This window comes from Chamaea fasciata, unplaced genomic scaffold (assembly GCF_029207755.1).
Source record: "Chamaea fasciata isolate MVZ Bird 193981 ecotype frontalis unplaced genomic scaffold, bChaFas1.0.hap1 SCAF_1, whole genome shotgun sequence".
In the NCBI taxonomy this organism is placed as follows: Eukaryota; Metazoa; Chordata; class Aves; order Passeriformes; family Sylviidae; genus Chamaea; species Chamaea fasciata.
Genome location: NW_027094086.1, coordinates 22,438,811 through 22,454,909, shown reverse-complemented (window position 1 = coordinate 22,454,909; position 16,099 = coordinate 22,438,811). Strand labels below are relative to the sequence as shown.

Genomic DNA, 16,099 nt, shown 5'->3' with positions numbered 1-16,099 from the left:
GCAGATACAGTTTTTTTGGCACATGCTTTTTTACAGAGGACTGAAAAAATCAGTAACTTTCATTCACAAAAGCAGTACCTTCAGACTGTAGCCCTTATAATTTGAAGCACCCTTACAGGAAGCCTGTGGCTCTACAAAGAGACTGCTATTAAAGCCAAGAGATCCATTTCTCACTTGTCATAATCAGTATCTCCACCATTACGGTTGATGCCTTGAGAGCCTACCTAGAACACAGGCTAGACAGTGTTAAAGGAATATAGTAGGTATTTATTAAAAAGGCCTTCAAAAGGCACACCTCGGGCAGTACAAGAGCCTGGCTGTGGCTACACTCGAGACCGATGATGGGTCGCACATTTTCACACTTTTGTAAGTTTTGGTCCATTTACATATTTGGGTTAATTGTCCAATTACAGCTTCAGGTTATGAAGTCCCATCCTCCCAGATTGCTCTCCTCAATTCACTGTCTGGAGACAAGAGGGTGCAAGGGTGAATAGCTGGGTAGGCTTGTTGTCTGACCTTACTGGGGATCCATGGTGTGCATAGGGGACTGGCGGGGACGTGTGTGTGTCTGTGAGGGCTGGACATGCTCCTGACCCTGGCCTACACTCTGTCTGCACATAAAGCATCACCTGAGTAAGTAAATTGAAAAGCACCAGAGACTGTTCCTAGGAACTGAACTCAATCACAGTAACTGTAATGTAAGAATAATCCTCGTTGTGCCCTGAGTCTGGGCCAACAAACACTCCTAAACAGTTCAAGGCATGCTTTGGGATGTAGCTCAAGTTAAAGTTTGCTTGCAGTCATCCTTTTTTGGAAGCTAAGCAAACCTAAGGCCCCTCCTCTGCCAGCTAGTTTCAGTGCCCAAGATTTAGCCTGCACACATTTAACTTACCGACTGAGCTGTAGGCACAGAACCCTTCCTTGGGTACTGCACCTTTCACCTGGCCACTGAGCATGGTGCCCCTGCACCATATACTTCTTGGTATCATCCTGCATGGACTGTGGCCACTGGCCCTTCTCCCTCCCCAGCTCAATGCAGGATCAAACATTCAGCTATACCATCCCACTCCAACAGGCGTTGGCTCATACTTCTGCTCCCCGAATCCCTCCATTGATCCCCCTGGTCTGGAAAGTTACACTTTTTCCTGTACTACCTATCAGCTTTTCTTACCCAAGATCATAAATATCCATGTACTCTGCTCCTTGAACGTCCTCTCTGCAAATCCTCTGTCTTTTCAAATCCTCTAGCCAGCAAACACTTGCAGCAAGTAGCCCATTTATGGGCTGAGCTAACATTGATTAGGTAGACCATGACTGTTTTATTATTTCTTTGAGCTGAAAGGCTTGAACTCTGCCCCATGATAAGGAGCAAGAAGAGACTTGCAGAAGAGTAAGTTGTATTTCTTGTGGAAAGACAAGATATTTTTAACTTGCATTTCTCAGGTCTGATGTACTACAGAAAAATGAACAGAAATGCCTAAAAGTGGGGTGGAAACGCTACACAGTGTTTCTCCTCATAACACCACATCAGGCTTCAGTGATGCTCATCCCCATGTGCCTGTTTCTCCTGAAAGATCTCAGCGATTTGCTTCAGTGTGTTCTCTGCACCAAAGTGTAGCTGAGCCACAGCTGTGGGGTGCCAACCATAAGTGATGGGGTGCAAGTGCTCTTCTTATCTGATCCTGCCTTCGGAGAACAGGTTGCTGCAGCCACATTACAGGTCCTGCTGCAATGTGGGAGGGATGTAGGCTCTGCTGGAGAGGACATCTTCACCACGTGAATCTCTCTCCTGCCTCCACCCTTCTAGATCTGTCACAATTTGTTTCTCAAAATTTTTCAATGGCAGTCTCTTTAGTCCTATAGATTTGAGAGATTCCTAAGCAGATGGATAAAGTATTTGCTGGTAGGAGGTAGATAAGAGTCAGCATTGAACAGCAACCAGCTGGCCATCATGACCCATATTTTACATTGTTAAGGGACTGGATTAACAAAAACAACAGGATTAATAAAATCAGCAAGTGAAGAGCACAGGGAAATTTCACTGCTTGTGCAAAAGGGAGCCTGTCAAGTGATGGTGCTTTTTCTTAGGACTAGCATGAAAGTCATTCCAGAGAGTCAACAAAGGTTAAATCTTGCCAAACAAACGTGGTCACTCCTCTTTCACTGATTTACAAAACCAGCTGAAGAGAATGAAGAAGCAGCCTACAGCCAGTCCTGAGAAAACCTCAGTTACAAATTACTTGAAAAATGAATGCAAGTTGGCTGGGAAATGAGCAGTGTCACAGAGATTGAACACAGGCTGTAAGTCCATAAACAAAGAGGAACAAAAGATAAACATGAACATAAAGAGCTGATGGGAGAATATCTGGGGCATGGATTGGGTGTGGGGAGGGGAGGAAAGGAGGACTAGAAATCTGCCCGACGTCTGTTTTTATTTAATGTCTATTATGATCTGGAAGGAAGCAATAAACACTACATTCGTTCCATTTATATTTGATGTAACAACTCCTATGAGTTAGAGAGGTGTTGTGTAAACCAATGGGGACAGACACAAAACATAAAGAAACTAAGACAGGCTGGAAATAACAAAATAACAGCCAAGTGGATGGGCACAAAGCAATAGTCTGCAGGAGGAGGCTCAACCTCACATGCAGACATGAAATGGAGAGATGTGCTTATTGAAGGGAGGCAGAAAGTCCTAATAACAGCAGAGACCAACAAACTGTGATCTTGTGGAGCAGACTCATCCCAAAGGAAGCAACGGGGTAAGTATCTGGACCTATTGATTTATGAGGAATTAAGTCAATGAGACGAGTTTGGCTGTACACAGCTGAGTAGAGAGCAGAGTGTACTCAGGCGTTAATGGTGAAACAATCTGCTGGAGGTGAGGAAATACCCTGGAGACATCTATATATTTTGACAGTGTAAACATCACAAAGGAGAAGGACTGATTTATGGACTGAGGAGGAACAAGGGTCAAAAACAAGCTGAAAGAAATATAGGCTGACTCATTGACAGGATGAGCCATACTGCCCTGTGAAGCAGCTACCTGAGGAGCAGTCTGACATTTCTTTCTCTGAATCCCTTAAAAGTAGATTGCACACAAACATATGAGAAAATAGTTTCTAAGAAACAGGTTTTTGTCTTTGAGAGGAGAGACTGAATGGATGTAGAGAGCAATGGCAGCCTGGGTTTTTCTGCTAACGGGTCTTGTCTGTTGTAAAATCCTAAGAAGTGAGCCTCTCTCTCTCCTAAACTGCCCTCACAGTACAGCTGCCTGTGAAGAAAAAAAACAACATAAAGCCAGGGGATAGCTGAAGCAAAAACGAGAGATGAGAGAGGCCAGAGAACTAAAGGGAATGACCTGTCAGCAGGGGAAAAGTCATGTTCAGATCAGGGGCCTGGATACTTCACATCTTAGTGGCTGGATTATTCCACAGGTAAAAGAGGAACCTGAGCTATCTGCTTCTTTCATCAGACTGAAGTTGAGCCCACATCTTCCAGCTGCCCAAAGACTGCCCAACCACATAGCCTGGGAGAGGCCACCAAGCCTACCAATCCTCGTGCATTTACTCTCATCCCCAGGCGAAGGGAGGATGCTCAGGGAATAAAAAAAAAAAGAAAGAAAAAAAGAAAACATTCAGCAGAAGAAAAGGGCAGGATGGCAGTGTGGACTGTGAACTTTAAAGCTGACTTTTCAGCACCATATGGATTTGGATGGCTCTGCAGGCAGGACTGGAAGCTGATTATTAAGAGGAACTTGGATCGTAGACATGCAGATGGCTCAGGAATTTAGGCAACCTGAGGCTGAACAGGAAAGGGCAAGGAATTTTGAGGTGTAGTATTGGTTCCAGTGTAAGTTAATCTAACACTAATTTCTTACAGAATCATTGTTTTAAGATGTTAAGCCTCTCTCCTGTGCCAGATGAATGTCCAGAATATGCTGGAAAATCACCCTTCATTTAGATAATTCTGTTCCCCTGAGAAGTAGCTATAATGCATTATAAAATGATATTTCATGCTTTTGGCTGAAGGGGAGAAAAAAAAAATCTGTTGAAAAACATGTTTTCAAGCATAAGACACCTGGAATTGGCTTCCCAGCTGTCTGACGAAGATAAGGACAAAAGTGAAAATGAGGAGCATTTTAATAAATCACTAGTGAGGGAAACATTAGACTTGGCAGTAAACTGTATTTCTTTACCTAGGTATTAGTCAGTGTGTTTCAAAAATCTAAAAAGGTTATAAATAATTTTTTAAAACAAACAAACAAAACCAGCTTCTCCTTACTACAGAAAGCCATGAAGACACCCAAACTCCAGATTCTTATGAGAAGGGAGAACTCTCACCATACAAAATCATAAAAGGTACTCAAACATCAACTATTTCCACAATGATTCTCCTCATTATACAGGCAGTCCCTGAGTGAAACAGCCATGTCCAATTTTAATGCAAAGAACGGTTGGACAATACCTTCAGTAGGCAGGAGGTAACTGCCAGGGCCATGCTCTCTATAGACAGCTCCTGAAGGCATTAAACCACACAATAGCTGAGGCTGACAAGCACCCCTGGAGATCATCTAGTCAGTCCCCTGCCCAAATCAGGGTGATGTGATGATGATCCTCTACCAGAGACTGAGACCTCACATCCTGTCTGGGCAGCTTGTGTCAGCATTTGACTACCCTTGGAATGAAAAAAAAAAATTATTATTGTGTTTTAGTGGTCTTTCCAGTGTTTCAGTTTGTTCCTATTGCCTCTAGTCCTGTCCATAGTCACTGTAAGGGAAAGTCCAGCCCCATCTTCTTTACACCTCCTCCCTCAGGTGTTTATGGAATAAATAAAATTATGCACATGGATAAGGCTCCATCTCCAGGCTGAGCCAGAGCTCTCACAGGCTGGTCTTGTATGTCACATGCTTGAGTCCCTTAGACATCTTAATGGTCCTTCACTGGACCAGCTCCACAATGTCCAAATCTCTCTTGTAATGGGGACCCAGCAGTTCAGACAAGTTTCACCAGTGCTTAGCTGAAGGGAAGGATCACCTTCCTCATCCTCAGCCTGCTGGCAATGCTCAGCCTGGTGCACCTCCAGAGGTTGTCAGCCTTTGCTGCCAGGGCACAGAGCTGGCCCACAGCCACCCTTCCATCCAGCAGCCCCACCAGGGCCTCCCCTGCCAGCTGCAGCCCCCAGCCTGCACTGCTGCAGACCATTGCTCTGGCACCATGCTTTGATCTCCTTGGAAATAAAGGGATAATCTCAGTTCTGCACCCTTGATGTGTGCGCTATGAGACAGTCCCATGAAGATGAACTTTTCTCTCTTTTCTCTCTTGGCCCTGAGGTCTGGGCAAGAAAAGAGTAGATTTCAGCTAGCTACTGGGAAAGAGTTTTCAATGGTAAGGAAAGAAAAGTGAAGGAAAATCATGCAATCATGAAAATTTTGTCGCTGGTGCTTAGATGAGTATCTAACAGGAAAATATGAGGCCAAGTTGATCCAGCTTTCAGGCAGAGGAGTGGATTTAATAAACTGTCAAGGCCTTTGCCATGGTTTTCTGCTGATTCACTACACAAAAATAATGGCATCAATATCTGAAAAACCTTACCCTGTTATTCTAGGAATGGCACCTATCATCTCACATAGTGTGAAACACAGACACTTATTCCAAAAAAAGGCATTTTTTAGTCTTCTCTGCAGGATTGTGGTGTTTTACAAACACTGACAAATCATCTTCCTAGTACTCCTGAAGCGGAGATATTTTTCTATGTTTACTCATGGTCATTGAGTTAAAATTCCCAAAAGAAACCACAGAGTTTGGCTTTTCATTTGAGATGCTCAAGAACAGATTTTTTTCAGCACCTAAAGTATATCTTCAAATCAAATTTCTCATAATCATGAGTTTTCTGCATATCCCATATCAGATTCCAGCTGTCAGGGTTTCCAGAAAATCAGTTACCATCTGTGAAAAGTTGTGAGTTAAGTCACTAGCCCAGCATTACGTTTGGAATGAGGTGAAGTAGAATAACAACAAAATCCATAATAGCAACAAAATCCAACACCAGGACAACACTCAGTTTCCCAAACCACAGTACAATCCTTTCCTATTATGAAGTCCTCAGCCATCACCCTCCAAATTCCACAGCTTCTGCAATAAGGTAACCATGATTCATCCCACAGCAGATCCATCCTCTGCAGTGAGGGGGGGGGAAAGGCAAAGAAACCACTAGTTTGTGGTCATGCAATTAGAAATTGGAAGATAATGTACACAATGGACCTGAATTATTGCAGTTTCAGTTCTGGCATCCCTTAGCATTGCTTGGCAATTATCATGGTCTTTTCTGGGCTGTTTTTTTGTTTTGGTTTGGTTTGTTTTTTACCATTTCAAATAATTTCTTAGGCTTTTACAAAAGCAAACTGGAAAGACAAATTCTTCACATGGAACCAGCTGCTTTACAGCTGGGTAAACAGCGGAGCTGGAACTTTGGTATCCTCATCACAGTTCAGCGGGTGAGAGACACAGGCAGAACTGCTAATACTGATACTCTGTTATCCTCAGATGGTGTTAGCACTTGCATTTCTTCAGACATGACTCGTGCATTCCACAGGAAAAAAGCGGCACCTCTTGTCTTGAAAAAGGTAGTCTTCAGACAAATCTCCTGCTCTTACTCCAGCTTTCATCACCCAGGTTTCGTTCATTTTACAGGTATACCAGCATATCCTCCAGATATTAAAAAAAACCAAACCATATTGATAAAAGAGGGTCCACTGGCTACAATCGTCTCCATAGATGTTAGGGCCAAATAACCCATGGTGGATTTGTAACTGCATAGGAAAGCTAAGTACCTTCTTCCTGAAACTGTGCAGAGTTCCTGTGCTGCTTTTCTGAATCTGAAAAAAGACTGAAAGCATAGATCTGCATTCTGACCTTCCACAGGCATTATATACTTCCAATTACCCTAAAGAGTTCATTTGAAATAAGTAACATCAGAAAGTAATAGCACTGTTGTACAAATATTTTTTGTAATTTAAAGATGGCTCTTTTCCCATGCTAAAAATTCACAAATGTTGTAATACACGTCTGTACATAAAGGTCCGATTCATTTCTTCTTTTTGGCAGCATAAATCTCTTATCACAATCAAAGCCAACACAGAAGCACCAATAAAGTAATTAGATCTGAAGTACCTCTTGTTGTTTAATAACTTTAGGCCTGTACATTAATGGGTCTCGGCCTTCTGGCTCTAAATACCTAGAATAACTGAAGAAGTCTTATGCATTTCCCTGCAGAAGAAAAGAAGCTAAGATTGGAAGTATCGCATTCAGGATGTAGAAGCAAGAATCACAGGAGCAATCATGCAAAATAAATGATATTATTATTAGCATCATTTAGAAGCTGTGTGAAAGATGACAAGCTGAAAGGATGTGTTTAAACATGCCAAATGTATTTGGGATATCTCAGAATCATTTCACCATCCTCAGATACAAACTGACTGTTTTTTGTTATTTAGGGCTAGCCTACAAAGCAATTCAGTACATTCTAAGGCCAGAAGCAAGTATCAGATGAAAAAAGGATAAGATTTTGTCTGACTATCGCTACTTTCAGCTCCAGTGACATATGTCATAAATCCATGTAACATCAGATTTTGAAAATTTCTTTGTTTCTAATGACTAGACAAAATCCCCAAGTGAGACAATTCTAAGGAAGGCTTTCAACAAAGGCCAGGGCTGATGTAGCCCATGAAACAGCTACAACACGCAAAGGGAGCAAAATCAGAAGCCACCGATCCAGTTCAGTGCTATGGTAGAAACATCAGCCTTTGAATGGGAGTAATGAAGCAAATCTAATCGGTATTTGAATCACATCTCTACCTCTTTTTACACCCTCAACTGATACTCACGTTACATATCTGTGCACACATTTAGTTCCACATGAGTTCATTGTTGCATTAATGATGCTCGAACTCTAATTTATATCCACTGTTTCAGTGCTCACCAAAAGAACATTATGTGTCCAAGAGCCAAGGGAGTCAATATCTACTCGAGAAACTGAAATGCTCTGCCTGCCACTATAAATTCTCAGGAAAATCTGAGAAACTAATACTTAGGATTTTTTAATTTATTCTGATGGAATGGTTGAGGCTGGCATGTACCTCTGGGGAGCCTCCACTCAATCCCCTGCCCAAATCAGGGTCATGTTGCCTGTGATTATGTTCAAGCAGGTTTTGAATATCTCCACAACTTCTCTGGGCAACACTTGACCACCCTTGCATTGAATATTTTCTTCTCTTATGTCTTAGTAAACTTTCCTGTGTTTCAGTTTGTTCCTGCTTTCTCTAGTCCTGTCACTGAGCACCACTGTAAAGAGCCTGGCTCCGTCTTTTACTCATCTCTTTACCCAACTGGGCTGTTTTATGCACAATACTGAGATCCCTTGGAGCCTTCTCTTTTCAAGGCTGAACAGCCCAAGTTCTCACAACTTCTCATATACCTGATGCTCCAGTCCCCTAAACATCTCAGTGGCCCTTCACTGGACTCACTTGAGTCACGTCCATATCTCTTGCACTGGGAAGCCCAGACCTAGCAGACTGCACTTCTTTGGAAGTCAGAGGGTCCTTATTATGCATCTGTATGCACAGAAAATCAGAAATTTCCACTCTGGGAAATAATTTGCCACTTTCATGTGTTTATTCTTTAACTTTTTCACAGGTAGAGAGTCGCAAGTTTTTCTGAAAAATACCTGATGAGCTATATTCCCTCGGGAAAGAGAAGGGCAAAGCCACACCCTGCACTGAAGGTAGGCATGCCAGCTGCTCATAGCTATTCTGAAGTTAGCTTTGACATGCAGCCACAACCACAATGTGGCCATAGTGGCACACATTTCAGTAGAGAACATCAATTCAAGCACAGTTTTGGGAATGTCCATACGTTGCCAACTTATGGCAAAGTCCAGCCTGGCCTGTCTCACACTATCATTATGCAGGAGAACCAGGGAAGACCGTGAGGCTGCCTCTCTGCACAGTACTTGTATGTTAATTGGGCTATGTAAGCAACTTCCCCGTGTCTTCTTTCTCCTTGGGATGACCTGTGTTCTTGGGCCAGCTTCCAGGAAATCCCTGTGTCCCACACAGAGAAACCTCACTGCTGTTATCCCTCCATCTTTGCCAGGTTGTGTCTCTGATACAAATCCACCCAGGTTAACGGATTCCTTTATTTAGTGGTATTGGGTCTGTAGATCAGAATTTTCCTGGCTGAGTTGTTTGGCTATATTGCAACAAGACTACCTATCTCAAGAGTGTTTCTGTTACTAAAGGCATCACTGAGGAATGTTTAATTCTTAGCAGAACTCCAGTTCTTGTTCTACAAATTCCAGATGATATAAATAAATAAACCATGAAATGTTCAGGGAAGGCAAATCACCAGTCCATCAAAATACCTGATAAATTAGTTCAACAGACTGGACTACAGACATGTTCAGTGATTCATCATCACAAAGAGTAAATAAATTCCGATTAAGCAAAACTTGATTGAATCATGCTGAAGTTTGGCACTTAACAAAATAGATCAGTCTGAAGTCTTACTTTAGGAACACATAATCTCTTAAGATTTATGAGTGTTATTGCTGACCACATATGTTTCTATGTTCCTGTTTGCTATGTTGAGAAATGGATACTCTGAGTGTACAAAGGTTTGCCTGCTATTACACATTTTAATCTCCAAGAAACTCTTCTCTTATTCCCCTTTTTGGGGTACAGAACAAACTTTTGAAGTTGTAAGCTTGCTGACTTCCTCCTCTACTCTAGTAAAATTTCCAATTTCTTCCAGGTTGTTTATGGTTCTATCTGACCATTCAATTCGTTTTGCTAAAACAAATGTTGTGATATAGCCAAAATGCAAAAGCTGAACTAAGGCACTTTGTTTCAGCTATTGGAAAAAATTCTCACCTTTTTTATTCAGTGAAACTACCTTCACACACTGATCACTGTATTAATCTATTGGTGGCTATAGATCAGCAACATCACATGCCTATGCATATCTTTTAAGCAACAAATCGAGGGAAGAAATAACCTACCCACTTTCTAACAATAATTATGTTTGTTTAACGTTTATAGTATGGCAGTATCAAGAGGTCACAGTCAGGGGAGAGATCCAGATGTGCTGACCGCTGTGAGGATGGGAAGGTAAAGTCCTTTACAATGCAAAATGAAAAACTGTAACTACTTGAATGTCTGATGTCAAGTTCTCCTCTGGTGTAATACTGTAAAGCCCTCAAATATCTTTGCATCTGAGAATTTCTTTGTGCTACAAATATTGGCAGGGGATAGAGTTGGTATTATTAACCTTATTATACTAAGAGGTATAATATGCAGAACCAGTTCCAGACTAACAGGGGTGAGTACTCTGCGTTCAGCCTTGGATGGCAGTCATACTTTCCAGAATACTTAAAACAACAAATGGTGATTTTCCAGCCAACACCATGGATTGTGGGTCAACACTGTCAAAAGCTGATATTTATAATCTGAGTATTATCACACAAGCAACAAAGTCTCATGTCCTTATCCAAGCAACCGCATGTATTTTCATCTGGAAATACTGATCTTCATCCATGCCCTCCATCCAGATTTTACTAAAGGAAGCAACACTGTGTTTAGAGGGCCCAAATGCCAACATCCAAGAGGTCACAATTAGAACTAGAATATGACTAAATTTTAAGTATGTTCAGAGCAAGTCAAAGTGTGCTCTACATAAATAGCCTCTACTGCTATAGAAAAAATAAACAAAAAAAAACCCCAAAACCCCCAAAGCAAACAAACAAACCACAGGAAGATTCATTTGTAGAAAAGTCTTGTCCTAAATTCTGAGTATTGGTGGTTACCATATAAGCAGTGCCTACACACACACCTATATGTGGATGCAAACACGCAAATATTATTTTTCATGTCATGAACGGGCTCTGAAGTAAGCCTGTTCATTGTTTCTTGTGAATTACAAAAATAATATCCGCTGAAGCAAACTGCCCTTGATGATGCCTATGCTCCAGCCCATCTGTAGGTCAGAGAGGAATGCTTTACAAGACAGTTCTCCTATCTGCTGGGTCTTGTTCAGACAGATGTTTTCTGACTACTGGTGTGGTCTCTGTGGTGCTGAGTGAAAATTTTAAACCCCTTTAAATTAACCCAAACTATACTGCAAAAGGAGAGCCCAGTTGCAGTTCCCCCACTACACCTGGGAAAAGACTGGCTGAAGCACATCTTATCAACATTTTGTCCTAGGAATTGCAGAAAAAACAATCTGCAAAGCACACATCTATATCAAGTGTTCTCCAGAAATTATTTGCTCAAGATGACTTACAAAAGCAGTGTCACATGATGGGGGGTACCAGGAAATGAGAATGGGAGAACAAGGGACAGTGAAGAAGAACAGAAGGAAAGAAAAACTTGTGTACCAGTGGCAAAAGCACTGCTGCCTCTCAAACAGCTCTTACATCAAGGCACAGCAGCAATACATCTGCTCTACTTGTGGCAGATTGTGTGAGTCACAAATAGGATTTCACAGCCAGCAGCAAACTTGTGAGCCATAAAACCCACTCCCTTCAATTACAGTGATCACCTCCCAGGGATATTGTAGGACTTGATCAACTGATATTTACAGAGTGCTTTGAGATCCTGAGATAAAAGTCACTATAAAAGGCTACAGATTTTTCATAACCTTCATAGACCACCTGCTCAGACTAGAAGCATTCACTTTTAACATTGCTTGAGCCAGCTACCAATCTGATATCTCCACAGGAATTTCCTAAAACAGATGTGGCTGTCACATTTAATCTCTCTTTTACTAGGAACTCTAAAAAAAGAAACTCCTGGAAAAGGAAATAAAACAAACTGCATTAAAACTGATGGTGAGAAGAAGCCCCATAATTCTGTTCCCACAGCTCATGGATTCTCCATCTGTACCTTTCAGAAAGCTGCCATAGTGACTAACTCTGTGAGCTTCACAAATTAGACCTGACCTAGATTCAGTGAAGTCTTTGATCTGCAGCTGGTTAGTGTAACATTCCGACTGCAGTGAATTTCAGAATTGTTCCACAAAGCAGCAGCTTCCAAAGAAAAACAAATAAAACAAAATTCAGGTTTTCCTCACAATATGCTGGCCCTCATTTGACAGTATACAAAATGAATCAGTCAGCAAACCAAATGGTGAAGTTTAAACTACTGCCGTTTTCTCATAATTCCATAGTATATGCTCTTGAAAAAAATTCCTTCATTATTTCCTCTCAGTCTTTATTATAGGAATAATAAACTCCAGGAGAGTGAAGAAAAGCATGATTCTGAAAACCAGAGGGGGTTATAATTAAGCATATTGTTAAGTGCTTTCTTGAATAGAGGTTAAAAAATTTGAAGTTAAAATCATATTAGCTAAGGATAAAACAGTTCAGAGGCTTTTTTTTATAAACTGATCTGAACCATATGAAACTCTTCAGAGCATGGATCTGGACTGGCATCCCTTTGGAATAAGGTTTCCCATGATGTTTTGGACTTTCTGCATTGTGTATAGAAACTGAGCACAGATGTCCCAACATGTTTCAGAAATTTTAAAACCTTTTGTTCCACGATAGCAATGGGAACAGTGGGAAACATTAATTAGAGTCTTATTTAGTGATCCTTTTTTTTTTTTTTAATTGGCTTGTTCTTGCTTTAAGTATGATCCAAAAATATCATAGTGAATCAAATCCAAAGGAAATAGTTTCTTTATCCTTCATCCAATTGTGAGAGGCCTCTCTATAACCAGAATCTTTTTGGAAGCATATAAGAATGTACATAGTCTCATTCAGATACTTAGATAGGCAAGTCTGACCTTTAGGATAAATTACAGACCAAACTGCTTTTGGGATACATTTCAAGCAAGGTACTGCCATGGCAAAGTTACAGTGAATGACTCAGAGATAGACTGTTCCTGCAAATAATTTGTTAGTATTTCTAAAGGGGTGGAGGGTGCCCATTCTAAAAAACGGGACATAAGCATTTTGCAGGTTATAAAAGAGTTTTTAAATTCTGTTTGCTGTGTAGGCAGTTATTAAAGAGTATATGGTTAAGGCTGATCGTTTTTCACTAAACAGAATTTTAAGAACCCAAACGGCTATCTCAATCACAGTAGGGCTTGGGTGCAGCACAAATCTTTCTCTTTGTGCTGTTACAGAAATAAAAGGGGGGGGGGGGGGGAGGGAGGTGGGGGGAGAAAAACAAAAAGCTGCTGGAGGTGATAACAGAACAGAAATATACTTTGTTGGCAGCATGTGATGGCCATGTATCTCCCAGATAGTGTGCTACAAACATCTCAAAGTGAGATTGATATACCTTTATCTCAGCTGGCAAACTGCACATGGTGGTTTACGAGGCAGTGGTGAATGTTTCACACAAACTGAGAGAAATTATTCACAGTACCTGTTTAGGGAAGCTTCAGGAAGGTGGTTAAGTGTGATGTGCTTTCACTCGCTCCTTTTTGGTGATGCTAGGCTGCATTTAAAAGGATTTACCTGTACTGCCACGTTGGGAGAACTCCTTTTCAGACCCATGCTGCTCTTTCTTCAGTCACCCAGGACCCTTACGTTTCTTCGCACTCAGGCTGACTTCAGAGGCAAACTTTGCTCTCCTCTTGATGAAGCAACCAGCGTGAATAAAGTGGATACTGAAGAACTGTGAACACCAGAGCCCTCAGGGCAACAGCTAAATCCTTTACGAGTAACACAAAGATAAAACAAAGGATCTGATGTTGGGTGGCTTCATAAAAAACAGACTATGCTAACATTTCATATTAAAGAATCTGAGACCTTTGTTTAGAAGTCTGGAAACAGTAGCTTCTGAATCTGTGCTGAGCTGCACAAATATTGGGATGCAGGAGCCTGGAGCCCCTGATGGTCCTCTGTGGTCAGAACTGGGTCTTAATAAATAAGTCAGTTCCGCAAAATCTTTCCAGTTAAATCTTTATGGCCTCATCAGAAGATCCAGTAAAGCTTTCCCTCAAGCTAGAATATGGCTACAGAGACCAGATATTGTATCACCATACTATTGTGTCATTGTTTAGGCAGTCAGAGAGGGATGGCAGTGGCAACTCAGGCATGGAAAGCAAATAGTGCATCTTCTGCCCTCTCCCTCTAGAAACAACCTTTGGGAGGTGCAGGGTACATTGCCTTCCATTTCCTTTGCTTCTTTGTTTTATCTCACTCCTTGGTCTAGCTGGGCATTAAAGTTTTCAGTTGCAAAATAAATACATTTGGACAGATGAAGAGTAAGATTCTCTCATGCTCCTCTTTTTTTTATTTTATTTTTTTTTTAAAAAAGGTAAATAAAGATGTTTATGATTCTAAGCTCTACCTGGCCCACTGCAGACTGGCCTCACACTCTGTGGATGTGCTGGCCATGAAATGATCAGTCCATCCTTGCCAATATCCCTAGTGACGAGGCTGGGCAACAAAAAGTAAGGGCAGTGTGGCAGGTGCCGTGCCTGGATATATGCTGTATGGGGTGACTATAGAGATGAGAAGATTTGGACACCCAGCAGAAACTCATCCAAGGAGTCAGGATGGAGAGTCAATGGATTAAGAGTTTGTGTTTGGCAGCAGGAGCAGTCTCCTCTGGCTGTTACCAACATGATTTCAATGTTGTTCCTATTAATTTAAAAACACTCGATTAGTTAAGAATCTCCTTGCACCAAACTCTCCCCACAACATCAGGAAGAAGAAAGGAGACAACACTGATCCACATGTAAGACAATGGTAACAATATTGGAGCAGGCCCAGCATTGCAACACAGAACAACCTGGCCCAGAGGTTATAATCTGTGTAAAGTATGGCATGGCCCTTTGCTGCTTCTGACAGTAAAAACAGTCTGTGGGGTTGGGTCACCCAGCCTGAGAGGCTACTCCTGCCCTTCTGCATGCTGGTTCCATAACCAAATCAGTTTTCCTCCCAGACTGAAATAGCTGTAAGCTAGGAGGGGCTTTCTCATATTCATGCTTTCTTTGAATACTATGTTTCCAAGTAGGAACTTGGATAAGTTCCAAATAAGCAAGTTTGAAATGTAAGCGAAATAACCTTCAAATGCTCCATGTCAGCTGACTGTCATAACAGAACTAGGCTTTTTAGTCACATTTTAGAACTAATAGCCATAACCTGCGTCCAAACAAGATCCTCTTTCTCCCCACCTCCAATCAGACAAATATCAAAGAGGCCATGGCCATTGCTGTCTGCAACACATACCACTGTGTAAGTGACCATTGCACTGCATTTGGTCACCTTTACATCCAAAAATGCAGCTCTAAAACCCCCCTCTTTCCCACTGCTCATTGCTTCTGGCAATGCTTACTGCTGCTACAGCTCAGCTGGAGTCTGGGAGCCTGTAGGTACGGCTCATTTCGCCCATCTCAGACATCAGTTTTCAGTAGGGGACAGAAGGTAGAAATTCTACAATCTAACAAAAAGAAAATCACAATTATCTAATAATCTTTTTTTTTTTCCCTTGCATTCCATGATTCTGGGATGTAGAGATTTAATTAAGGAAGACAATGCTCCCCACTGGACTTGCAAAAACAAATATTGCCACAGGTCCCTCAGAGTCAAGAAACAGGTGGAGCAGGCACAGCAGTGACTAAGGAGGTCAACTCACAACAGAAGGCAGAATACCACAGTCATCACAGTAAAACTTCAATGCTCATGCAATCACTGCACCACAAAAGATCAGTATTTGTCACTCCGCTGAGGTGCTGTCAGACAAAAAGAAATGTTCCATTCATGTTCAGTACACGGTTCAGTTTCTTCAGCTGCCAGATGGTCTTTCTGTGGTCCACTGAGTTCCACTGTGTCACAGCGAAGGTCTGTTTCCAGCCATGGCTATCACTGCCTTGTAAACTTACAGCTTAGTAAAGTGACTCTCCTCCCTGCCCCATTTTATACTGCAAATGCCACAGAGCTTGTGCAAAGCCTTTACCTCCCAAGAAAAGCAGGCATGTCAGTGAGGGCACTTGCAGGGCTAGTAGACTCATAAACAACTGGCACATCTTTTCTGCCTGTGGTTATAGGGGTTTGAGAACAACTGGAAGATGAAAAAGGCAGGGAC

At 41.7% G+C, this 16,099-nt stretch overlaps 1 long non-coding RNA gene across 1 annotated transcript; it reads left to right on the top strand.

Moving 5' to 3' along the window:
* Positions 1–2,620: 2,620 nt before the first annotated feature.
* LOC136301533 (uncharacterized) lies at positions 2,621–14,258 on the top strand. The gene is made up of 4 exons (XR_010723892.1): positions 2,621–2,765; positions 8,697–8,784; positions 10,100–10,168; positions 13,577–14,258. It is a non-coding gene; the product is annotated as an uncharacterized lncRNA (long non-coding RNA).
* Positions 14,259–16,099: the final 1,841 nt, after the last annotated feature.